The following is a 26,760-nucleotide window of genomic DNA, read 5'->3' as shown; positions in this document are numbered from 1 at the left end:
GTAACCATTCTGTCCACCGATTACTAAAAAAAAAAAAAAAAAAAAAAAACCTACTGTAACAAACCTAACTGTGACATAAACAACAGAGAAGTATGATGTAATTAAGATACAAATGTATTTGAGTAACAAATATGTATAGAACCCTGGTAATATTATAAGTAGAAAGTTGTTGTTTTATTGGAAATGGTCCCACAATAATATTTAAAAAAGATATACAAATTCGTGTACAAGCAGGATCTGAAGTGGCAGTGAAACCTATTGTATGCTGCAGAGCTAACTAATTAATAGTAAAAGAGATTGCTTAGTGTTATGAAAAATATGCAGATAAGTTGTAAAAATGAACTCACCTTGTGTAGCAAGGAATGTCAGTGTAATAGAATTGAACAGTGTTTGTGGTTGAGATGTGAAGGACACGTCTTTTATTTATAAGGTTGGAGCTGGCCGTTATTTGGTGTAGTGTGTGACAGGACACACCTACATGTATTGAGGTTATGAGTTGGAGGCGTGAATTCGACCATAGGTACCCTTATGTTAGATGAGACAGAGCAGCTCATGGTGTCCTATAGGTTTAAGGAATTTAGCATTACGCTCGTCCATAATTACTTAATGCACTTTAGTGGTAGGTCGAGAGAGACTACCTGTGGTTTCAGCGTCCGATCGAGTGGAAATGGATTGCCACGTGAGCAAACTGATCAGCTGCAATACACTATAGATATGAAATAAATGTGCTATCCTATGATTTAAATGTTAATGGAGTGAGTATTACTTAAGTTCACACACTAGCAAAGTAAGTAAGTACATAATGGCAGACGTGAATTATTATTTGTAGCTCAGCATAAGTACACTTCGATGAAGTAAGTACATAATTGCAGATGTGGAACTGACACAACGGCAGAGGACCAGTAAATGGATTTAGTAGTCAACTAAACGTAGTGTGTTTTGAACACTCAGAACTGTACTATTACCACAAGTTACTCACATGTACAAAGAAGCTGAGGAGACAACTACTAATCAAATATACTCATACTATCTCTAAGAATAAGGTAATCAAAGATGAGTCAGCTAAGTAAGTAAAATATAAATGTATCAGGAATGTACCGAGCATTGGTTCAGTGTTCCGGCCCAGAAATAATAAATTGAAATTAAATAGGATTCATGATTGTATACCTTGAGCATACATTTTCTCTAGTACGTGACTAACGGCGTTTTGAGCCATTTGTTTACCGATTTTATGACAGTTAAGTAACCGCGAGAGTAAAATTGAAAAAGTTCTGTTAACTTTGTTACAGTAACATATTGAAAGAAAAAATGTGTATATCCCCATTTGTAACTCACCCTTAGATATTAAGTGAACAGAGTCTGAGGCACTCTTTTTGTTTGTTCTACAGGACAAACCTGATAATGGCAGCCTGGTAGCTGCGTGAAAACGTGGGGTGACTTAGACACAACTCACAGTGACCCCTCCCCTTTCCCCACGTAATTTAGAGTGAACGTGAAGGACGCACACCATAGCAACTTCCCCTCCTCTACCCTTGTGAATGGAAGTGTAGAACCCCAGCCAAAGTGGCTACAACTACGTGTGTAAAAATGAAATTGTCATAATTGTAAAATTTTCTTTCAGGTTTAGAAAAGACTGCTAAGATATAATCATCTGTTTATGTATCATGAATAACTGTGCTATTTTCTTTGAATTTGTGTATGTAAAAATGTATTTAATGGATTTAAGATTTTCATAATTTTACATATTTTTATGTGTTTGTTTGTATAAGGCAATATGTATGCCAAAGTGTTTCATTGATTTTGCTTAAATTTTGAAGGATAATGTTGCTTAAGAGGCAGTGAACATGCCAGCAATTTTAAATAATTAAAGTAGGTAATCAGTTTTCTTTTAATATTTCTATATGTTTACATTTCAATTTCAATTTTCATAGGGAGTTAAGCAGTACTCTTGCTTCCCTTTTTGTAATTAAATTCTTTTTCGCGTTCATTAACATTAAAAAAAATTTAAGTAGAGGGTGATGTAGGGAAGCAGCCTACTCACGCTGTATAAAATTCTCATCAGTCTTTCCATTGTGTGCCAGCCTAGTCCGCTGTAACTAGCTCTGAATTCATAAATGTTGCGCAATACTTTAAAAATCAAGTAAATAACCTGAAACGTTTCTAGCATATCAGGAGTAATACTAAATCAACATGTGTTGAATGTCAGTTCAATAACTTTAACCATTTTCGAAATTTGGACGTTTTCCTGTAAAAATCATTGGCGCAATAGAAAAGAGCTAGAGACTTAAAAATTTATATTTAGATTCCTTTTTCATAATAATTTAATAGAAACAGTACTTTGGATCTCACAAATTAAGATTTTAGTTGAAATTCATGATTTTCTGTTTTTTGTCTTAAAAATTAAGGAAGTAAGATAGATTAAGTAGGCTAAAAAATAAGGCTAGGATGTTTATATTTAAGTAGAATGGAGATCCGCTATAACCATAAAGATGTGAGAAGTTTCATTTGAATAACTATAAAACTATAGCGATAGCGTATCTCCAAAGGCCAAGTTCAGAGCTCGTCTACTGCGTGCAGTGTGATTAAATTAATTCTCTCACCCAAAATATTTTACTTAGCCACGTCAGACTTTTATTATGATTACTTACCTGTGTGTTGAATGCACATTTAAATTGAGAGCTTCATCGGCCATTAGCAAAGGAAGCGATGATTTATTCAATAACTTAATGTGGTGCATTACTAGCTCAGCGGCTAGTCGGGAGAGCCGATTTGATCGGGCGTTCCCTCAGCCGTCCGCACTGCGGCTTTATGCATAAGAACCCTGCGCGAGAAAGGAAGGACCCCGTTCTCTCCAGACCTTGAATAGCACGCCATCTGTGTCGGGAGTCGCGTCGCGTCGGTATCATTGCTATAAACAGCCTCGGATGCCGTATTAAGTTACTCGGGTTACGCGTAACCATGAAATCATTTTCAAGTGAAGCGTTAATTCTGGGATGACTTTAATGATCTATCTTCAGTTTGCCTACGTCGTATTTTCACGTGCCGTCGCGGGACAAACATTCAACCTTTATTTAGCGTGGCGTTTGATGAACATTATCATCAAATTATGGCGAGCATTCACTTAAACATTTAATTTGGACATATATACTTGCATCAGCGCATTAGACTCTGAACTGCTCTGTTATTCAGATTGTGTGGATTCTTTTTTTCATCTGTGACTTTCAGATTATAGCGAACGTTTTTTCACGATCGTTTTTGATTATGAATCCCAGACAATCTCCTAATTCCTCAGAGCTGTAAGCTGTAGCTATAAGTGTATTTCTCAGATGAAGTGGGCACTAGGAATTCTAATTACGGGCTTCACGTTTTGCTAATCACTTTCTGGTTGCCAATATTGTAGTTAGAGAGCCAGTGTTGAGAACGGCAAAAGACAGCGTAAATAATAGGAAAATTTATATAACAATTAAATTCCAACCAGCCGCCCCACATATGGTTAATCGGCCGGAAAAAAAAACAAAACATTATTTCAAGTAACAACAAATAAATTCCAACCAGCCGCCCCACAACCTGCCCATTCCCAGTCACTGTTCTAGCGTAAGACGCAGCACCAGAAGTTACAAGGATGAAATGGAATAAATACTTTGAAAAACCCCTCAACCTTTCGATATTCCATTTAGTCTGACTTCTCCCCATGCATTTCTCTAGCTCGCATTGCTTAATGGGTCACGGCTGCTCAGCATAATGCCTAGCAACAGTGCGAACAGAGTGGCCTGTATCCACGGGGGGCACCATACACACTGGTCACTGGAAGACTTGAGTCGTCTTTAATACGGCGTAACATACCTCGAGTCTTGGAGACGGGCCACCACACTGGTCTCAGTCCATGCCTCCGTGGCATGAGTCCTATCTTTGATGGTAGCCGCCCCACAGTATGAAAAGGACGTAGCCAGCTTGGAATCTTCTGCTAATTCGTGAGGTGTCCTTCGTCAATGTCACCTGACGGCGTTTGTAATGCTTCTCTAAATGTAATCATTTTCTCTTAACATGCGTATTAGACGGATGGTATTCGTCACAAATAGTCTTTGTTCTGTGTACTAACGTGTTCCTGATTCTGTCTTGTATACAGGATGATGAACGCTATTGGCATTCAAGTAGCGGCCAGTGTGTGCCGGTTTCTTGTACACTGAAAGACCAGTCCGGCCTCTAGCCTTCCCCTCAACTAAAACAACCAAGGAATGTGCTTGCCATCCCTCCCCATCTCGACAGTCAGTAGAACACCCATCATGTGATCGACGAATTACTGCAGCACATATTCAGTGTGAGACCTTATCAGGAAGATGTCATCTATGTGCCCTAGGAGCAAGACGGACACAACTTTGCAGAGTTCATAGCTTGCTCCTCAAAGTACTTCATGAAGAAAACTGCAATGGCTGGAGACAGTGGGAATCCCACCGCCAACGATCATCTCACAATACCCGTCACGTTACGGGAAGTATGTTGTTGCTGGGAAGTGGCGAAACAACTTCACCATCCCAGATGGAAACAGTTCGGCTAAAGATCCAACTTGTCTTATACTGTATCCCTCATAAAAAGCTACACTACCTCCGTACTAACCACTACATCGTTCTGCCTATTATCATGTTCTTACTGTCTTAATATAGACCTGCGAGTTGACATTGTGGTGTTCCCAGTGTCCCAGTTTGGGTGCTTATAACCCCGCCAGGTGTTTTGCGAGTCTGTGGATAGGCAAAATGTCTGCACTAACGTTGGGCCTAAGTGAGACATCTTTCTTGTGTGATTCACAGCCAGGGAGCATAAGGAATCCTTCCTTGGTGACAGATAAAAGTAAGGGAAAATCTATTTAATCTAATACAAAATATTCCTCTATAAATATGAGTTTTCCTCTGGAAATAGACATTGCAAAAGCGATAGCTCAATGTGGTTAGTAATCTTTCTAGAACACTCAGCATCTCTGATTTTAGTTTTCTATGCCATGGCCGGTTATATTCCTTCAAAGTTGCAGGCTCTTCTGGCTATCGAGTATCATCATTGTTTGAAGGCTCGTTGACTGTAAAATGTCATTGTAACTTCCATGTAAGGAGTGGTAACGATTATTGATCGGACTTCGTTAAAATATATCTGCAGGTTCGGCTTGTGCAATAATAAAATATTTGCAAAACACGACGCGATGAACAGTCGGTCACCTTGCCTTGAAAAAACGTGAGCGCAATTTCCCTATACATCCATCTGTTAAATACAGATCCATTATCTTAATCAATATTATGACATGAGAAGGCTATCCACAATGACTGGCAGACTCCTGGTATTTAAGGGTGAGAATATTGTTATTTTCGTAAAACTACATGACATGAGATTCGGCAACATTACCTCTTACTACATTCACGGTGAAAACAGAAGTAAGTCACCGGGGGAAGCACCCTCCTCTTCTTTAAAAAAATTATGTGTTTGCTTAAGAAAAATGAATGTGTTGTTTCCATAATGATCTGTTTCGCGTTTCACATACGTAGTCTCTGAATTTCCCCTAACACTTGTTAGTTAACCGTTGTCATTGTACTTTATTCGCACAGTAATGGTTTTTTAATAAATTGAAAATTCTACGTATAAATTTTTTTTTTAAAGATTCATTTTGGGAGACATCGCAAATATCACCAGGTGCCACCAACGAAGGAAGCATCTTGAATTACCGGAATACGCGAAGCTCAAGAGACCAGGGGCACATGTAACAGAGCAAGGGGGAGAGCTTATGATTTCGAGCGAATATAAAGATGTATGCTTGACGCTTGTAGGACAGCGGGATTGATAGTTTCAAACGCGCCGCCGTCCCTTCACACCCAGTCCCACGAGAAAGAAAATTTCATATGAGTTTAATAATCTTTGACTTCCCGTTTAAATGAATGTAAGATCTCGATAACACACAAGAAATTTAAGACCATTAGTGGGTACCTTTTCACTTACATATTGATTTCCCGTGAGCCCTGCACGGAATTGAGCGTTCGCGAAGTGTGCCGAACAAGCTTACTAGTGTGACGTCACAATTTCGTTTGCGGGGCCCGTATATATCGTTGGCTCTGCCTCACGCCGGATGGCGTCACTTAGTCCCTCGGGTAGCTGCTCTGAGCTGCCGAGCTCGCCTTGTTGCGCTTACTTAACTGCGGCTCTCTCTGGAAGTTTCCAGACGTTGCTATGGGTCCACTTACGCGAACAACGTGCCAACCCCGGCGATATTTTGCTGCTGATGACGACGGCGGGGACAGCCGTACGAAGCTCTATTGTTTTATTCAGAGACACGGCTTGAAAACCGAAGAGATTTTATTCAAGTATGCTACTGCGGAAGACTCCTCCGAGGGCCACACAATAAAGTCTAAGTCTTTTATGATTACAAGCGGCCCTCATTACAGTATTTAAACATAGATATTTTCTATTTTTAAAAATTTTCTGGTGTGTGTCTCTTCTTTGTTTTTCAGGCTCATACATTGCAATCTAGACTGATTGTGCATTTTTGCGACCCTGTCCACATCAAACGAATAATCACGTTTATACGAAACGACAATTATATGAAACTGTTCTGCACTATCTAGTGTCAGTATGAACCTAAAACTCAGTCTATTAGCAGAGCTGCTAAAAAGCGTAAGTCTTTTGTCTTTTATCGCGTACCGCATATGTGTGACGTGAAAGGTGCGACTTTCGTAGTAGTTTATAAATTTAGCTAGGGAAACTTTTTCGTGTGCCAAACGCTAAGCCGTACTGAGCACAAAACGTTGAATCTCTTCCTCCTCGACCGACCGCTCGTTCTTTCTGAACCGACCATTTCTCACATAAGAGATGCAAGTAGCGCACGAGCGAGGAAGAAGACGAGATTTAATGGCGTAGTCAGTTAAGTTAGCTTAGGTGTTAATAGACATGCATGTGTATATGATAATGAACTACGAAGAGCGAGAGTAAATCCAAACTTAAGAATGATACTGTTTCATCACATGAAAAATATGCGGCAATCTGGTAACATCATGGGTAGACATTGTCTTTGCAGCAGTCCACGAGTTAATTTCAAGTTGTCGGTTTGGGATCGTGTCTCACTGTTGACTTATGTGTCACTGTTTAAAATCGCGCAGTGTAGCGAATTATCTATCCAGAAACCTCTAAGGAGACAGTTGAATTTATAAACTGTCTTCACGAAATTTCATCAGTCAATTAGACCAGCTGTACAAAGACTAAATCTCTGTTCCTTATCACATTTTCGTCTCACCAGCAGGAACGAAGAGAAATATAGAGATTATGCATCGAAACTGCAGCGGTCTGAACAGGCCTGGCTGGCTCCCAGGTAAGCACACACACGCGAATTGCCATCACGTGCGGCCCACTGCGATACGACTCCGCAAGGTACGTACCATAGGGAGCTAAGTATAGCCAACGATAACGTTTATTCCCTGTAGGTCCATAATGGAGAGGGGACATCGGCTGGTTAAATAATTGTCAATGTCAATAAAATTTACCAACAGCACCGTAATAGCAACTCACGTATTCGAATGAAGCAATAGTGTAACGATTAGATTCACGATATCCAGAGGTTTATGACTCTATACGACAAGTTCGTTTACTTGGATAGGTGCTTATGGTGCCTGAAGATGGCGTAATGAAATGCTGAAATTGGTAGCCTTCACAATAAAATAAAATAATATTTTAAGTTACGCCGCCGTTGGTGAATATTATTGACATTGACGGTAACGTTTAGCTGTCGTCTTTCCATGTGGACAGCTACAGATGCGCACAAGGAACCTTGCAAAGCGTGATTATCTTCTAGACATTCTTGTGAGACAAGCTTTGTGGGGAAAGAGTTGAGAAGCTCTTAAACTGTTTGCGATATACGTTCTAGTTTCCCCACTTCGTACTTAGTCGCTATGTCACTAGGCAACGGCCCATACGTCTTTGTCAGACGAGAAGGCGTCAGCGTTCCGTTGCTGTGCAACGTCCTGTCAGTCAGGCAACCCTCTCGTTGCGTGAACGGCCTTGTTTACATGGAGCAGGGCGAGTCGTGAGTTAAGTTACTCTGTTTGCAGTGGAAGAGTGATTTGTCTATCTGTGACTGGAAGCTAAGGCCCTGTGAATGAGTGTGTTCGTTTAATCGGCAAGTATCTGCTGGACATTCGACTTCGATTGATGAGGGTGGCGTGGGCGACGGGGTGACCACAAATACGATGGTCGAAGACACCGGAACTCCAGAAAAGGTAGCTACAGCGGCAGATGTAAGTACTATTAGCTCTTCAACAGAATCAGTTACGAATTTCCAGGTACAGGTGGATGTGAACGTAGAGCGCCTAGAAAATACACTCCTGGAAATGGAAAAAAGAACACATTGACACCGGTGTGTCAGACCCACCATACTTGCTCCGGACACTGCGAGAGGGCTGTACAAGCAATGATCACACGCACGGCACAGCGGACACACCAGGAACCGTGGTGTTGGCCGTCGAATGGCGCTAGCTGCGCAGCATTTGTGCACCGCCGCCGTCAGTGTCAGCCAGTTTGCAGTGGCATACGGAGCTCCATCGCAGTCTTTAACACTGGTAACATGCCGCGACAGCGTGGACGTGAACCGTATGTGCAGTTGACGGACTTTGAACGAGGGCGTATAGTGGGCATGCGGGAGGCCGGGTGGACGTACCGCCGAATTGCTCAACACGTGGGGCGTGAGGTCTCCACAGTACATCGATGTTGTCGCCAGTGGTCGGCGGAAGGTGCACGTGCCCGTCGACCTGGGACCGGACCGCAGCGACGCACGGATGCACGCCAAGACCGTAGGATCCTACGCAGTGCCGTAGGGGACCGCACCGCCACTTCCCAGCAAATTAGGGACACTGTTGCTCCTGGGGTATCGGCGAGGACCATTCGCAACCGTCTCCATGAAGCTGGGCTACGGTCCCGCACACCGTTAGGCCGTCTTCCGCTCACGCCCCAACATCGTGCAGCCCGCCTCCAGTGGTGTCGCGACAGGCGTGAATGGAGGGACGAATGGAGACGTGTCGTCTTCAGCGATGAGAGTCGCTTCTGCCTTGGTGCCAATGATGGTCGTATGCGTGTTTGGCGCCGTGCAGGTGAGCGCCACAATCAGGACTGCATACGACCGAGGCACACAGGGCCAACACCCGGCATCATGGTGTGGGGAGCGATCTCCTACACTGGCCGTACACCACTGGTGATCGTCGAGGGGACACTGAATAGTGCACGGTACATCCAAACCGTCATCGAACCCATCGTTCTACCATTCCTAGACCGGCAAGGGAACTTGCTGTTCCAACAGGACAATGCACGTCCGCATGTATCCCGTGCCACCCAACGTGCTCTAGAAGGTGTAAGTCAACTACCCTGGCCAGCAAGATCTCCGGATCTGTCCCCCATTGAGCATGTTTGGGACTGGATGAAGCGTCGTCTCACGCGGTCTGCACGTCCAGCACGAACGCTGGTCCAACTGAGGCGCCAGGTGGAAATGGCATGGCAAGCCGTTCCACAGGACTACATCCAGCATCTCTACGATCGTCTCCATGGGAGAATAGCAGCCTGCATTGCTGCGAAAGGTGGATATACACTGTACTAGTGCCGACATTGTGCATGCTCTGTTGCCTGTGTCTATGTGCCTGTGGTTCTGTCAGTGTGATCATGTGATGTATCTGACCCCAGGAATGTGTCAATAAAGTTTCCCCTTCCTGGGACAATGAATTCACGGTGTTCTTATTTCAATTTCCAGGAGTGTATCTTTAAGCCTCCAGTGGATAGAAGCGAGATCCGAAGTTCGATTAGAAGAAAATCCTTATTAACATGTAGCACTAAAAAAAAAAAAAAAAAAAGAAAAGAAAAACCTAAATTACAAGCAATAAGAGACCTGATTTTATACATCAACGGTATCCGAACTTAATATTAACTCTTTTTTTTTTACGTCTTCCCAGATACGACGATAGTATCATGCTTTCTTCCTTGTTAAGTGTGTTGACAAAGCATTATAAATAGTGCTATAGCAAACATTTAATGTTTTTGAATAATTTCTTGGTGAATTTAGAAGGCCATGTTTTAGTGTACTGTATGTCAAGCCCAGGCATTCAACTGCGAATAAAAATTCTGGTTCCGTTTTTGTAACATAACGCTCTAACTTTGCTTGAGAGGAGGTGGATCTTGTGTTGTACGTACGTTTAGTGAGCTGGAAGTCCATTTCCATTTTCCTCGTGCTGGGTTTATTAGTTTCCTCATCACCTTGTCGAGATATTTAAATTTACTGACTCTCTTAACTTTTCCGAAATCTTATTTTCTTTTTGCGCAAAAAGAGCTATCTGTTTTTCTCGAGCCTCTCAGGTAGCGCTTTTGTTTGTATCTGGTAACAGTGATAATCCTCTGAAGTTGTTGGCATTAGTTTTATCTCTGTTCTTATGGAAAGGAAGAATTATTGCGCAGTTGCAATCTTCTGGAATTTCTTCTTTGAGCCATATTTAGCGCATTATTTGATTAAATGTCTGCAGTAGATTTCGGTTAATCAGTTTCCACAATTCTGCAACAATTTCATCTTTATCTGTTGCTTTTTTTGTATTTCATCCCTTGAATTACTTTTATAAGTTTGTCGGGTTCAGCTAAACTGGTGGCTGTCCGACCTTTGCTTAACGTGATTCAGAAGAATGAAGACCTTCCGTTGAGCAACAATATCTTTATTGCGAGCGCGTATCTGACGACGCCCGGCATGCATGGACAGATCGGAGCTATAAAATTTGCTTCCGGCCTATACAGAGGATCCTTAATCCTCGGAAACTTCCGTAGTTAGGAGAGGAAACAGTACTCGTCTACACAAGTCAGGAGGCACGGAACTACCCACTAACTCAAAAAACAAGGAATAATAATAAACAGAACGTATATAAAAGCTAGAAAACACAGCGCCTCTAGAGGCTGGGCGCCGAACTACACAAACGTCGCGTAAAGCAATTACGACCGCACCACACTGCACTGACACACGCGCACAGCACACACACACACACCGGCGAGCTTGAATTAGCGCGCGGCAGCGTCGCTACAAGTTTCTTTTTCTGTTGTGGCTTCGATTCTGGGAACTTCACTTCAGGAGATGAGATAAAACGAGAAGTATATCTTTTGGTTCGTCGCAGTTAAACAATTTCCAGAAATATTTAGCTAATAATAGACAGTTTTCTTTCTTGCGTAATGCCCGTTCTCCATTTCCTTTTTCCATTTTACCTCCTTTATTTTATCTGCTGTAATCTTTAACAGTTGAACTTGGTAGTCGAAACGTTATCTCAGGCTTCAGCGTTTCCGTTTCCTTATTATGAAAGGCGTCCCTGTAAAGCTACGCATTTACCGATGGCGTACTTCGAGACAATATCAAACGAAAGTCGCACTTTAACGTCCTGTCGACGACGTCATTAGGGAGGAAGCACTGAGTCGGACTGGACTAATTTATGGAAGAAAACCGGATGTGGCGCTTCCAAAGCAACACGCTCAGCATTTACTTTATGCAGCATAAAGAAAAGCAGCATAGAGAAACTAATGGAACCTAAAACTGAATATTTGGATGGGGATTTCAACCCTGGTCTCGAAGAAGAGCTTCACCTTGTATAAGAACGAAAGAACGTTCACAGCTTCCTCAGCTCGCTCACTTCGCGTATAACCGGCCAAGCAGGCAGACGTTTGCTTTTGGTCGGCTATCGAATCGTGTGTGGTTGGTAAGACGTGGGTCAGGATTGCTGGACGATGAAATTGCCTGCTAATTTATTGGCTTCTGAATTTATTAATACATCACATATTTACGCAAATAAAGCTTGATTTATAGTCGATGTGTTGTATGCCTGCGTAACACGAATCATGCCTCAGTCGTCTATTCGATACTTAAGCCTTATCGCCTAATTTTTATTAATTGATATTACGTCCAGACAAAGCTGGCGGCAACCCTTTAGAGAGTCTCCAGATGTTAATGTGTTTCGTTTTCAGAATTTGATTCCGTCACGCTCCTTTGCCTTACAGTGGCCAGACTTCCTCCTTGTTGGATGCAATGTCCACCTGCCACTGTCAGCAGTGTATCTGTGATGACGGAACATTGGAATCTGGCTGCCGGTATCCGACACTTCTACGAAGCTTTCCACCGTTATCTAGGCTGTATCTCACGAGAGGATTCCTGCTCAATATACAAGGTATTTCGAGTCTGGAAACAATAAACTAAAAATAGGGCTTAGCGTCCCGATGAAGACGAAATTACTAGAGACAGAGTACAAGCTTCATTCGGGAAAAGAAGCCTCCTAGCACTTGTCTTAAGCGTTTTACGGAAGCCACAGAAAACTTATATCTGTATGGTGAAATGGAGATTTGAACCACAGTCCTCCCAAATACATTTCTCATCCAGCCGCAGAATATTGGAGAAAGTGGCAAAAACAATAAACAAGCGCATTCGAATGTAGTCACCCTAACAAGAGGTCTGCGAATGATTTTGGAAGGAAATAGCCATCGACTTGTGTGTGACGAGCAGGAGGGAAGTAGGCACCTGGGCTACAGGTTGTGAGCGACAGACATTCTGGACCAAGTCTGACCTTTAACCTTGTGCTTTTGACCACGAGTTCCTATCCACATTGTATATTACATAATATATGATAGGAAAAAGTTGTTAGCAAATATCTTGAAAAGTTCTTACCTTGCTTCAAATTTTTACACGATACTCCACTAAACATTCAGTCAGACATATGCCTTATTTTTCTAAACAAGAATGTACAGGTTTTCTTCTAAAACCGACTAGAGAAATAAAATACTGCCCTATGCTGTCATGTGAAAATGTGCGATTTCGTTATCTTTTTTGCAATCAGTTTTAACTGCGATAAGAGGGCATTTAAACCACTGGACAAATTGTTTCTCCCCTGAATGAGATTTTCACTCTGCAGAGGAGCATGCGCTGATATGAAACTTCCTGGCAGATTAAAACTGTGTGGCGGACCGAGACTCGAACTCGGGGCCTTTTCCTTTCGCGGGCAAGTGCTCTGTCATCTCCTTTATATATTCCTTGTCCTTACACATAAATTTTACCAAAAATTGTATACGCAACTATGTGCTGTTTTGTTTTATTCCTCGCAAAAAAAATGGCTCACAGCACTATGGGACTTAACATCTGAGGTCATCAGCCCCTATAACTAAGAACTACTTAAACCTAACTAACCTAAGGACATCACACACATCCATCCCCGAGGCAGGATTCGAACCAGCGACCGTAGTGGTCGCGCAGTTCCAGACTGTAGTGCCTAGAACTGCGCTGCCACACCGGCCGGCTTCTTCCACGCAGTTGGTTTTAACAGGGAACAGGAAAGTTGCATTTAGGCGGCGGTCTTATGATTAGAATATTACTACGGAATCTCAATCATCCAAAACTTCGTAATCCTACACGTTCGCAGATTAAAACTATGCGAAATACTGTCGCTTAAGCTACTATCCTCACGACCCATCAGCTAGAGAGGTCTCTCAAGCCCTATATATCGATGATCCCAACCGATTTACCCATTTATTTTGGCGACTTCAGTTCCCAATCAAGGTTTCGTTGGCTATAATAATAAATAAGGTTCAAGTTCAACGAGAGGGGGAAAAAGGAAATGGACGGTGAGGGACGAGGGGGAGGGGGGGAGAGGTGATTGGTAAATGGACATAGCGAGGGGGAAGGAGTATATGGCCAGAGAGAGAGGTGGATAAATATAGGGGTAGGAGGAGATGGACAGAAAATGGGGGGAGGAGGTGATGAACAGAGAGAGGGGAACTGGAGCAGATAAACAAGGAGAAGTGAGAGGAGGAGACGGACATAGAGGTGGCAGAGAAGGAGATGAGTATGTATATCCAGTTCTCATACATATTTAAGAATTACGGTTCACTATTGGTTTCGCTAGTGTAATAAAAGTCTCATTCTTATTTTTATCATAGACAGTCATGAACCACTTGTTTGAAACCGAATGTCTATGTTAGCAGTGCACAATAGCACCTCTGATACCGTGCTCCACAAATTGTAATTTTTCTATGTCTATGATGAGTTGCAATTTTACGTCTGTACTTTTCAGCGAAGCTTTAAATGCTAAAGCAGGTGAAGTCACATTAAAGCCTGGATCCAGTTCATACGTTTTGAGACAGAGTGCGCAGAAATTTTCAAAGAATTTGTCCAGTAACAAGATATCGGTTTTCAAATGTAAATCGGAGTATTTTCCAAATGTCGTGCATCCAAATAAACTCCATACTTTGCGTGTTCTTTGATATCATATTTTTCGTAGTCATATAACCGCTCATCGAGCGTTTGAAAGCTTTAATCGATAGCAACTGTTCATCCAACAAAAAAGCCTCTTCAGATCAATAATCACATAGAAAAGGTCTTTCTTTTTTACCAAATTAAATTATTCTCTATCAGGGAAGCAATTGCTTGTTATTTTCAGCTAATAAGGTTTTAAATATGACGCATTTTTCTGGTGAGGACGCCATGAAGTTGAAGGAAACTATAAACCTAAATTTTAAGTCACATGATATTTCACTCCGATAGTTTCAGTAAATAAAGAAATGTTAAAATGTGTGTGAATTCCTAAGGGACCAACCAGCTGAGGTCATCGGTCCCTAGACTTACACACTACTTAAACTAACTTAAACTACCTTATGCTAAGAACAACACACACACACCCATGCCCGAGGGAGGACTCGAACCTCCGGCGGAAGGGATCAATAAATATTTCGTACTTTCATATGTTTGCTTGTCCTTGATTTATTTTCGCTGTTTTATTACGCTCAGTTTCTTCCTCTTGTTGCCACAGATCCATAATTGTAAAATGAGCATCGTAGATCATTGTGTTGTGAAACACTACAGGCACTGTAAAATGAAATGTGTAATTTATATTACGTTCATCATGTGCAAGACCACGAAATACTCTTGTAAAACGACGGTAAACTTTGCGTTTAACATCAATATGGTTGAAGCATCCTTGCAGATGTGAAAGATTTCTGCTGTTATGAACGCACCTTCCTCTTTGGCACTAATGATGATCTGCTTGTCTGGCTACAAGTAATTTATTACGCGCTCTGCTGTCTGATAACGCTGTTTCCTAAACTATTCTGTGCAGTCTCCTGAACCTCAGTACAGCTGACACTCCGACTAATTTAGTATGGAGGAATTTATAGACGAGTGAGACACTGTATCTTAAGAGATCAACAGAAAGCGTGTATTTTGGGTGAAAACTGGAAGAAACCCTTCAAGAAAGTGTTTGGGGCTCTTTAACCCACAATTATTGGCTATTACACCAGTGCATATTGGACTTTTAAAAGTAGAATCCATACAAATCCATTCAAGAGACTTATGATTGATTCTAATGAACTTTGCAGACAGTTCACCCGTTATTTATACCTACATACTACTACGTAGACTACTAAACTACCTGTAGCAGCTACTCACCATGGATGTATCCTAGAACTTTGTAATTATGTTTTATGTCCTATCAACCGTTCCTTCTTTCAGTCAAGTTGCGCCACAAACCTCCCGTTCCCCTTGCCTATTCCATGCCATCTCGTCAATTATGTGATTACCAATCTAATCTTCACCATTCTTCTGTAACACTACAATCCAAAAGTTTCTATTCTCTTCTTTTCCAAATTATTTATCATCCATGTTTCACTTTCATACATGACTACACTCCAGAGAAATACCTTCAGAAAGACTTCCTAAGACGTAAGTCTATATTCGATATAACATATGTCTCTTCCTCAGAAACGCTTTTATTGCCATTGCCAGTCTACATTTTGTATCCCCTCCACTTGGGTCATCATCGGTTATTTTGATGCCCAAATAGCAGAACTCATCTACTGCTGTAAGTGTCTCGTTTCCTGGTATAACTCCCTCAGCATCACTTGATTTAATTCGATTACATTCCATTATCCTTGTTTTGCTTTTGTTGATCATCTTATACCTTCCTTTCAAGACACTATGTTCCGTTCAACAGCTCTTCCAAGACGTTTGCTGTCTCTGACAGAATTACAATATCATTGGCAAACCTCAAAGTTTTTTATTTCTTCTCCCTAAACTTTAATTTCTACTCAGAATTTTGCTTTGGTTTACTTTACTGCTTACTCACGAATAACATAGGGGACAGGTTACAACTCTGTCTTACTGCCTTCTCAACCGCAGTTTCCCTTTCATGGCCCTCGACTCTTATCACTGCAGTCTGGTTTCTGTACAAGTTGTAAATAGTCTTTCGCTTCCTGTGTTTTACTCCTGCTACCTTCAGAATTTGAAAGAGAATATTCCAGTGAACATTGTCAAAAGCTTTCTCTAATTATACAAGTGTTATAAACATACCTTGTCTTCCCTCAACCTATTTTCTAAGATAAGTTGTAGGGTCAGTATTGCCTCCGTGTTCCTACATGTCTCTGGAAACCAAACTGGTCTTCCTCGAGGTTTGTTTCTGGCAGTTTTTCCATTCTTCTGTATAAATTAGTGCTAGTACACTCATGTTCAGAAAAAAACAGAACGACTAGAGATAGGAAGTTCATACTCACAGGATATATTAATATGTTCTGCAGGCATGATAATCATTTCAGTCATCTCGGTTCAGCATGTGTCCGGTTACCTAGTAGGCACAAGGAACGCCATGGGTCCTGATAACTCGTTCCACGAGTAAGCGCATCGACTCGAATAAGGCGCGAACGGCGTCCTGTGGTATAGCCATCCAGACTGCATTCCCCTGGTTCCAAAGTTCAGGTGTGCTGGTTGGCATTGGGTCACAGCGCTGCAACCGTGGTTTCGCCATATCCCACAAATTTTCGATTGGCGACAAGTCTGGAGATCTGGCAGGCCAGGGGAAAAGGCTGACATCCAATGACACTAAGAAGGCACGTGTTCGTGCAGCAACTGTCTTGCTGAAAAATGGCGTCCGGGGTGTTGTGCAGAAAGGATATGGCTACGTGTTGCAGGATGTCATTCACATAGGTCACGCTGGTCACAGTGCCCTGGACACGATCCAGCTGTGATTTGTGGTTGTGCCCAACAGCATCCCACACTATACGGCCTTGAATTGGCGTAGTATGTCTTGTGCGAATGCAGTCACTGTGATGCCGCTACCCCTATCTGCGACGAACCGAAATGCAGCCGTCATTTCAAAACAAACAGAACATGGATTCATCCAAAACGCTATCTAATGCACTTCCCTCCTCCAATGACGTCGTTATATACACGATCGATGCTTTCTAAAACCGTGCTGATTTGTGGACAGAAGTTTTTCTGTTTCAAGGACATTTATTATACTAGAACTTAGAATGTGTTCTAGAATTCTGAAGCATACCAATGCCAAGCATAGTTGTCTGTAATTTTTCTGGTCCATTCTCTTCCATTTCTCATATGCGGAGCCAGATTTATCATTCATGATAATATTGTGTACACTGATGAGCCAAAACGTCATGACCACCTGCTTAATATCATGTTAGTCCGTCTTTGGAACGCAATACAGCAGCGATTCTGTGAGGAACTTGTCGGGCAACTTCCTTGTTTGGTATCGGAAGTCACCAGACGTGTACTCACGAGTCATGCAATTTCCATAAATTAGGGGCCAGTGGTTCGTGGACACGGAGCTGTCGTCTGGTAACGTCCTAGATATGTTCAATTAGGTTAGGATCAGACAAGTTTGGTGGGCAAGAGATCAACGTGAATTCGCTATAAAGCTAGAGCACGTTTCTGGCTTCGTGACGCGGACAGTTGCCAGCTGGAAGATACCATCGCTATCGGGAAGGATATCAAGTATGAAGGGATGCAGGTGGTCCGAAGTAATGTCTAATAGTTCATGATGCTTTAGATTAGCATCGCAGGTCCCATGGTAATGCATGCGAATGTCCTCCTTACTGTATTACAGTCACCATCAGCCTGCGACAGTGGCGTGGTGCTTGATTCGAGCAGCCTGCACGACGACGTATCTGTACACAATGCTCGTCATAGTGCAACAAGAAACGTGTTTCACCCCGACCAGGCGAGAATTTTTAGTTGATCCACGTTCCAATTCCAGCGCACCGTGATGACACAGCTCGGTCAGCATGTGTACTTGTAGGGATCGCTTGCTGTTGTGCCCCGTGTGGAGCAGTGTACGTTGGGCGGTGTTCTCCGACACCAACAGTGTCCTTTGTCCTCAGATCTGCCACAGATCGCCGCCAATCCTACCTCAGCCTCCAATCTCCATGTTCTGTGATGAGGCGAGGACGGCCAACACTTCATCTCTTGGTTTCACCACCTGTCAACCATTATCCATAGATGCACATGACGGTAGCACGCGAACACACGATTAGCGCCGTCATTCCCGTGATTTTCGTTCGCAGGCGTCCGGTTAGAACAACTTGTCAAAGTCGCCTATGTCAATGGATTCCCGTGTTTCGAGTCCGCATAGTCGCTAGAACGGTTCCCCATTGGTCTCTGCTCCGCTTTTAAATTTTGCTTACAGCGTCACGTGCCTGGAACGCCAGCAGGAAGCATTTCATCTCGCGGTAGGAAGTGCTGATAATGTCAGTGTATGTGACGGAGGTGACGACTGCCTGATTGGCCCGCAACTGTTAAGATCCTAATTTGGGGATTTATCTTGGTAACGGAAATTTTGTATTTGTAATTAGGTTTGCAGCAATTGTTACTATTTTGCATTGCTGTCTAGAGTTTTGTTAAGCTTGTGCTTTGATAAAATTAGTAGCTCGTTGTTAAACGGATGGACCGTGCAGGATTATTCGTTTGAAGAAATAAAGTTCTTTAGAGTTACAAGAGTCCAGAATGAGTTGCACTAGTGTCCAAAATTAATGCAACAAACCACTATTTCTCCGTCCTGTGCCTAATTCACGGTATAACCGTAAAAACTGTCAACAGATGTCCGCAAGATCGTGTTCTGTACGGAAGATCGCATTTTAGTCAATGGACAACCTCGACAACGATGACGTCAGGACACCTACCAAACGAGATAGTATTTGCCGCTTAGTCTCACATCCACCATCGCTGTGTACACAGTCACAGACGATGCAGTATGACACAGGAAAGACACCTGCTAGACTCTCTGAGGTGCAGGGTCACAGGCAGAACTGGGAGCAGAACAGTCGGAAACTCATGGGGCCCACTGGCTTAATGTGCAGCTCTTAAAGGATAGTCTGCAGCTCAGTGCTTTGAGGAAATTTTTATGAACAAGGACTGAACTTTCTGACAGTGAAAGTGTCCAATATGGTACACGGAACAATAATCAGAGCTTTGGTCCAATCAATGCACAAAAAGTTCCTAGTGGATACCATGTTCCCTCACAGGAACAGTTATATTGGAATGAAGATGAGGACTTTGACAAAAGAATCTCACCCTACGAAACGGATCAACTTTTCAAAATTCTTCTCATGATAGACTTGCTGAATAAGAATTTTATGAAATTTCAAGTATTTTTCTGACAGCCTCAGCTTTAATGAGCAAATCGTTCGATATTGCAGACACCATCATCTAAGACAATTCATTCACGGAAAACCAGCGAGATTCGGATTCAAATAGAGGGTCATGTACTGTTTCCGTCATCTAACATCCCACGAATGAAAATATTCCTCTACTCCAATTCAAAAAGCTGGTGGCAAGGACATATTGTGCTCAATTATCCGCTGCTTCTGATCCAAAAAGGGCAAGACGTCCATCATACCCGATGACTTCCACTTGACTTGTTCCAGCTAAACACAGAACTTCTAGAACCGGACACATGATTGAACGCACGTCGTTGGGGAAAGAAAGAATATGTGGAATTTGCAATAAAAATGTAAAAAGAGAGTAGAATATGCCATTATCCTCATTTGCGTTCACTATGGGACTTAGCATCTGAGGTCATCAGTCCCCTAGAACTTAGAACTACTTAAACCTAAATAACCTAAGGACATCACACACATCCATGCCCGCAGCAGGATTCGAACCTGCGACCGTAGCGATCGCGCGATACCACACTGAAGCGCCTAGAATCACTCGACCACAGCAGCCGGCTTCATTTGGGGATCGACTAAAGTATAGCCTTTATTTCAAGATTATTCCAATTTTTTATTTTAGATTCCCTTTCCCAATCTCTTTTTCAATCAGGCAACCCATAAATAAATGCAGATTGAAGGAAAAAAATGGCAGGTAATGGCTTAATGCATCAGAATGCATACATCACTATCGTAATGATATAGAACAAGATAACAGATAAACATACGATGATAAACTACTTGAGAAGATGCGCTCCTTAAAGTAAACGCTGAATCAATCGTTACAGAAGCCATGAAACTTCGCTTGTATTATTTGCTTTCTTCTCGTACAATCAGTGCATAGAGACAAACGTCGGTTGATGTCAACAGTGTTCTAATCCTAAATACATTCACAGACTTAAGGCACCTATAGTGACAGAAGAAATCTATAGTATGAATTAGCAGAATTCTGCAGTGTGTCAGCTGTGGCATGAAACAGATATTGGGAGCGTATCGAGTTCCAAGGGACGGAGTTCTTAATTACAGATGGGATGCCATTGGTAGAAAGGAACGCCATGTCTCCGCTCATTAAGCCTCGGGACCTGACGTTGCAGCCTCTGGTAATTCGAAACGCCTGGCCTGGCGTTCGTACTCCTCGTGTAATAAGATTCATCAGCGCTTGCAGAGCTCTGCAGAAACTGCTTGTTGGGCTGCGAGACGTCAGATTAGCAAAGCATTGTGAATTCATTTATAATAAGCGTTTTTTAGTGTCCTCATTTAGAGGCATTTCCAAAAGAAGCCCTTGTATTGTGCTTGCAGTTCCTCACACTGTAGTAATTTCATATGAACTAATTTAGTTATTCTGACACGCTCGACTTTTCTGAAAATCACTGTTCATTCTTTCAATGACTAATTCGTCATTATATTATATTTTTTGAGTAACTCAACTGATGCCTCATTTCGGCAGGTCCGTAATCTAAAATAAGTGTAGTGGATAGTGAATTTAATATTCATCTGTCTTGTCTACCACTGATACGACCTGGAAAAAAAGGTTGTTCAAAACAGTACCGAAGGCAACAGAACATTTAGGACCAATGCGCAAAGTATTTTGTTTTCAAAAAATGGTCTTGTAGCAGTCGGAGTGAATAATAGTTTGGATAGTGATGGGGCGTGCGGTTTTAGCGTGCGGTCTAGCTCTAGTATGCTTATTGTGTAGTTGATTAAGTGTCATGACCAACCGCCCATCAAGGGTGCTGTAAACACGTTATTCAGCTGTTGAAAATGGTTGTGATGACTGCTGACAGAGTCCAGGTACGAGTGTTACTGGTCCGCACTATCAGAATGAGGGACTTTTAAGGCATGGCCTAGAGACGAAGAGTCAGCCTGAACTAGTATTGAGCGTATAATGGGTGGGATTGGGAGTGCGTGGTCGCAAAAGGCCAATGATGTTTACGGCCTTCGACACCCCCCCATCCCCCCCCCCCCCCCCCCCCGCCCGCTTATTGTCTAACATGCCACAATACTGGCTGCTAATGGCAACAGGGGGCGGATCTGGAGTCTGGAGCTACACAATGGTGAGCACAGTTTGAGGATACGGAGCGTAGTTAAACTGCTTAGTTGACGACTAACTCACAACAGTGCTACAGTGCTAGTGGTGTTGATACAGAGCAGAACATGGCAGCGATAAACAAAACGAACATTGCATTATGTCATTTCGTCAGAAAGGAACCGGAGGAATTTAACAGACCGAGAAAGGAGTGGGAAATGAAATGTTAGCGTTTCTGCAAGATGAGACAGTGGAATGTATGGCGTCGTATACGCTCGACCGTGCGGACATTGTAGACGAGGAGTATAATGATAACGATACTTGCATAACAAGAGAAAGGAGCCGGTACCAAACACAGTTACGTACATGGAATATCATTCACAGTATTGTAAAAAAAAAACAACTATGAACGGATTTCGAATAAGTTCGCAGCAATATGAAGGTGTTGTGCAGAAGAAAAATTAAGGACATTCAAAAGACGACAACGCGCACTTTTCACAAAAAATTAATCTTTGTGCGTCTCGAGGACACTCGATACAATTTACAGGATGTGCATTATAGTGACCCACTACGCTATGCACATCAATTTGTGCGTGGCATACATTACAATGATTTCAAGGGAAGCAGTGGATAGTTCCACAACTTCAAACAATGCTACAGGATTGGAAGACGTTAAGATAACGTAATTTCAAACAAAGCGTCAACTTGATGATCCACAGCAAACTGCGGAATCGGCCCCAAAATTTGTAGATGAGATAAACAAACTTGTCCCATCGTTCAGAAAGAAATTCGTCTTCAGCTTCGACCAATCGGGAGTTGAAGAGAAAATGCATATGAATGGAATCCTGGAAATTAAAGATACCAAGATAGTTGTATCAAGATCAACTTAAGTCAGTGCCTTAACGCATTCGTATACAATTATACCAACTGTTAATAAGGATGGAAAATTGGCTGGAAAGTTGTTTATTGTGCTGTGAGAAGGTGGAGGTGCTATGCCACCCCTATGATTCTTTCTCGTGTGCGTGATCTTGCAAGGGCAACAGGAAATACACTCCTGGAAATGGAAAAAGGAACACATTGACACCGGTGTGTCAGACCCACCATACTTGCTCCGGACACTGCGAGAGGGCTGTACAAGCAATGATCACACGCACGGCACAGCGGACACACCAGGAACCGCGGTGTTGGCCGTCGAATGGCGCTAGCTGCGCAGCATTTGTGCACCGCCGCCGTCAGTGTCAGCCAGTTTGCCGTGGCATACGGAGCTCCATCGCAGTCTTTAACACTGGTAGCATGCCGCGACAGCGTGGACGTGAACCGTATGTGCAGTTGACGGACTTTGAGCGAGGGCGTATAGTGGGCATGCGGGAGGCCGGGTGGACGTACCGCCGAATTGCTCAACACGTGGGGCGTGAGGTCTCCACAGTACATCGATGTTGTCGCCAATGGTCGGCGGAAGGTGCACGTGCCCGTCGACCTGGGACCGGACCGCAGCGACGCACGGTTGCACGCCAAGACCGTAGGATCCTACGCAGTGCCGTAGGGGACCGCACCGCCACTTCCCAGCAAATTAGGGACACTGTTGCTCCTGGGGCATCGGCGAGGACCATTCGCAACCGTCTCCATGAAGCTGGGCTACGGTCCCGCACACCGTTAGGCCGTCTTCCGCTCACGCCCCAACATCGTACAGCCCGCCTCCAGTGGTATCGCGACAGGCGTGAATGGAGGGACGAATGGAGACGTGTCGTCTTCAGCGATGAGAGTCGCTTCTGCCTTGGTGCCAATGATGGTCGTATGCGTGTTTGGCGCCGTGCAGGTGAGCGCCACAATCAGGACTGCATACGACCGAGGCACACAGGGCCAACACCCGGCATCATGGTGCGGGGAGCGATCTCCTACACTGGCCGTACACCACTGGTGACCGTCGAGGGGACACTGAATAGTGCACGGTACATCCAAACCGTCATCGAACCCATCGTTCTACCATTCCTAGACCGGCAAGGGAACTTGCTGTTCCAACAGGACAATGCAGGTCCGCATGTATCCCGTGCCACCCAACGTGCTCTAGAAGGTGTAAGTCAACTACCCTGGCCAGCAAGATCTCCGGATCTGTCCCCCATTGAGCATGTTTGGGACTGGATGAAGCGTCGTCTCACGCGGTCTGCACGCCCAGCACGAACGCTGGTCCAACTGAGGCGCCAGGTGGAAATGGCATGGCAAGCCGTTCCACAGGACTACATCCAGCATCTCTACGATCGTCTCCATGGGAGAATAGCAGCCTGCATTGCTGCGAAAGGTGGATATACACTGTACTAGTGCCGACATTGTGCATGCTCTGTTGCCTGTGTCTATGTGCCTGTGGTTCTGTCAGTGTAATCATGTGATGTATCTGACCCCAGGAATGTGTCAATAAAGTTTCCCCTTCCTGGGACAGTGAATTCACGGTGTTCTTATTTCAATTTCCAGGAGTGTATTTACATCACAGCAAGCAAAAGTTGGAAAATGGACTACATCAATGGTGTGGGTGCTGCTTTTGGCCAATAACTGGTCTAAATAGCTTACTTTTGCCTCATTCCTGGTCTGCGTATGAAAACTATGCTCCTTTAGAAAAAACTATCCTTCCCGAAAAGTGTGTGACATTGCAGTTCGTACCACCTGGAACCACTAGACAAATTCATTCTCTGGATGTTTGTTTTTCCGTGAAAATAAAACATATTCTAGCTGAACATCCTGCACGGTTTGTAACGATCTTGATGGTGCGAACTTGTATGATCACAATGGCGCCCCGTTTTTCATTCACTATTCATGGTGCAAATTAATGGTTTGTTTTGAACATTTCTTAAATGTCGACGACGTCTATTTTCTGAAAAGTAATACATACGTGTCATAGAAGGTTGTTCCCTGCACCTCTCGGATACTCATTTTCTATCACCCTTCTGACGCACTTGATGAGTCGTTAGCAGCTAACATCTTTCCCGTAACAATTGTTAACACAACACTTTCAAATGATCCTTACTAAAGATTGAACTTTCCACTTCGCACGCAAGGGGATCCTTCTTAGATTCCAATTTTGATGGTTATTTTTATTTTGTTTGTTATTGATGAGTAGAGTGGTATGGTTTTATTTATAATTCGCTAAAATAGTAGCCTTGCTTACGTGAGGTCTCTCTACTCAACTAGTTCATCCAGTCGCTAAAGAACTTTTAGATTCCAAAGCACTGCTGGTTCTTCATAAGAACATCAGTGCAGTGCAGTGTAAAGTCAAGGAATTAAATTCTGGTACTTCATGTTTGTCGAACGTTTATGTTCGAAGACTCCCTTTCCAGATAGTCTTTACAGATGGGCGGAGTTACCGTAAATGGAAAAGGTAAAGTTCGATTCATACAAAGTGTTGTTCTGATTTGTAGTAGTGAAGGAACATTAGAGAGCAGAGCACCAATGTTTGAGTTAAAAGATATGAAGTGCATAGTGACAGCAGTTCACAGATTCGTCGTTTTTATCTTTAAGATCTCTCAGCACTATGTGGGGATGTCACTGAGGAATTCTGCAGATAAAAAATTAATTCACTTTCAGCTATGATTTTCCCAACAATGACACAAGAAAGAAAGCGTGCAGCAGTAGATAACTCTTACAATGATGTGTCATCAGGGAACAGATTCACTACTGAAGCGGCTAATAATGGGTTACCAGTGCCAGGCCATGGTCCAATACGCTTAGAGTTCGGAGGTATTTAGAGTGAAGTGAGGAACACGCAGATACGCAGGAAATGTAATCACTGAACCATTTGCAGTAGAATTATTTATTCAGCTGCTTAAGAACCAGCAGATGCAGCTTAGAATGCTGTGCATTCATACTGTTACTATGCTTTAAGAAATCTGCTCTCAACTTACGAACATGCAGCATCATCATACTGACACCAAAAAATCGTGTAAAAGAAACGAGTATAGTGTCAAAGCTTACAGCACAATCACGAACCATCAAAATAATTTTTTTTGTACAAAATACTGTGTCACTAGAAAGACTAAGAGGGCAAGCTTCGCAAGCAGGATACATACACTTGAGAACAGTATGGGATGCACTGAGGACAGTGTCAGGGAAATAATGGAGTGGAATAATTTTAATAAAATTTCTGAATTAATATATTATTTGCACGTCTGAGTTAGACAAAATGGTCGTTGTAGATATTGCATAATTTACATAAACGGATTCAAAAGTTATTCTGCTGTACCAATTTTTTTAGATCTGTTAGAGTTTGTTTTTTGTGCGAGCAACATGAGATGGACCACTGGAGACGACAAATAGAAGGAATATCATTCTTGGTTCCAGAATGAGATTTTCACTCTGCAGCGGAGTGTGCGCTGATATGAAACTTCCTGGCAGATTAAAACTGTGTGCCCGACCGAGACTCGAACTCGGGACCTTTGCCTTTCGCGGGCAAGTGCTCTATCAACTGAGCTACCGAAGCACGACTCACGCCCGGTACTCACAGATTTACTTCTGCCAGTACCTCGTCTCCTACCTTCCAAACTGCCAGGAAGTTTCATCATTCTTGGTGTTTCACAATTATTGTTAGAAACCAGTTTTCGGCTTCTTATGTAAACGACTGGTGATCACTGTATCAGTGCTGGAATAGTCCTAGGTTAAACTAAATAATTCCTCAGTGACACTTGGTTATGCTACTCAGTGTAGCAACTACGAATAGAATGAAGCGCCAGATACACAGATATTAGTGACAAAGGAAAGTACAGCCATCAGCAAAAAGTGTTGCAATACCCAGATATTTTGTGCAAGTGTATTGCTATTCCGACTGTTACTGTACCGCTAAGGTCTTCCCTTGCGTTGTATGTTTACATAGACACAGTTACTTTGAGCGCTATCTATTGGTTGAACCAGCACCTCTTCAAGGTGGTTCTGGTGGAGCACAACACTGATATTGTTTGAAGAGTTTCAGTAAAGCACCAGTAGGGACGCATTAGGAGGTCTGTGGAATATGGTTCAAATGGCTCTGAGCACTATGGGACTCAACTGCTGTGGTCATAAGTCCCCTAGAACTTAGAACTACTTAAACCTAACTAACCTAAGGACAGCACACAACACCCAGCCATCACGAGGCAGAGAAAATCCCTGACCCCGCCGGGAATCGAACCCGGGAACCCGGGCATGGGAAGCGAGAACGCTACCGCACGACCAGTCTGTGGAATAGCAGAGTGCCACGAAGGATGATCGTGATC

This window comes from Schistocerca americana, chromosome 3 (genome assembly GCF_021461395.2).
Source record: "Schistocerca americana isolate TAMUIC-IGC-003095 chromosome 3, iqSchAmer2.1, whole genome shotgun sequence".
Taxonomy (NCBI): Eukaryota; Metazoa; Arthropoda; class Insecta; order Orthoptera; family Acrididae; genus Schistocerca; species Schistocerca americana.
This window is presented reverse-complemented; position numbering follows the sequence as displayed.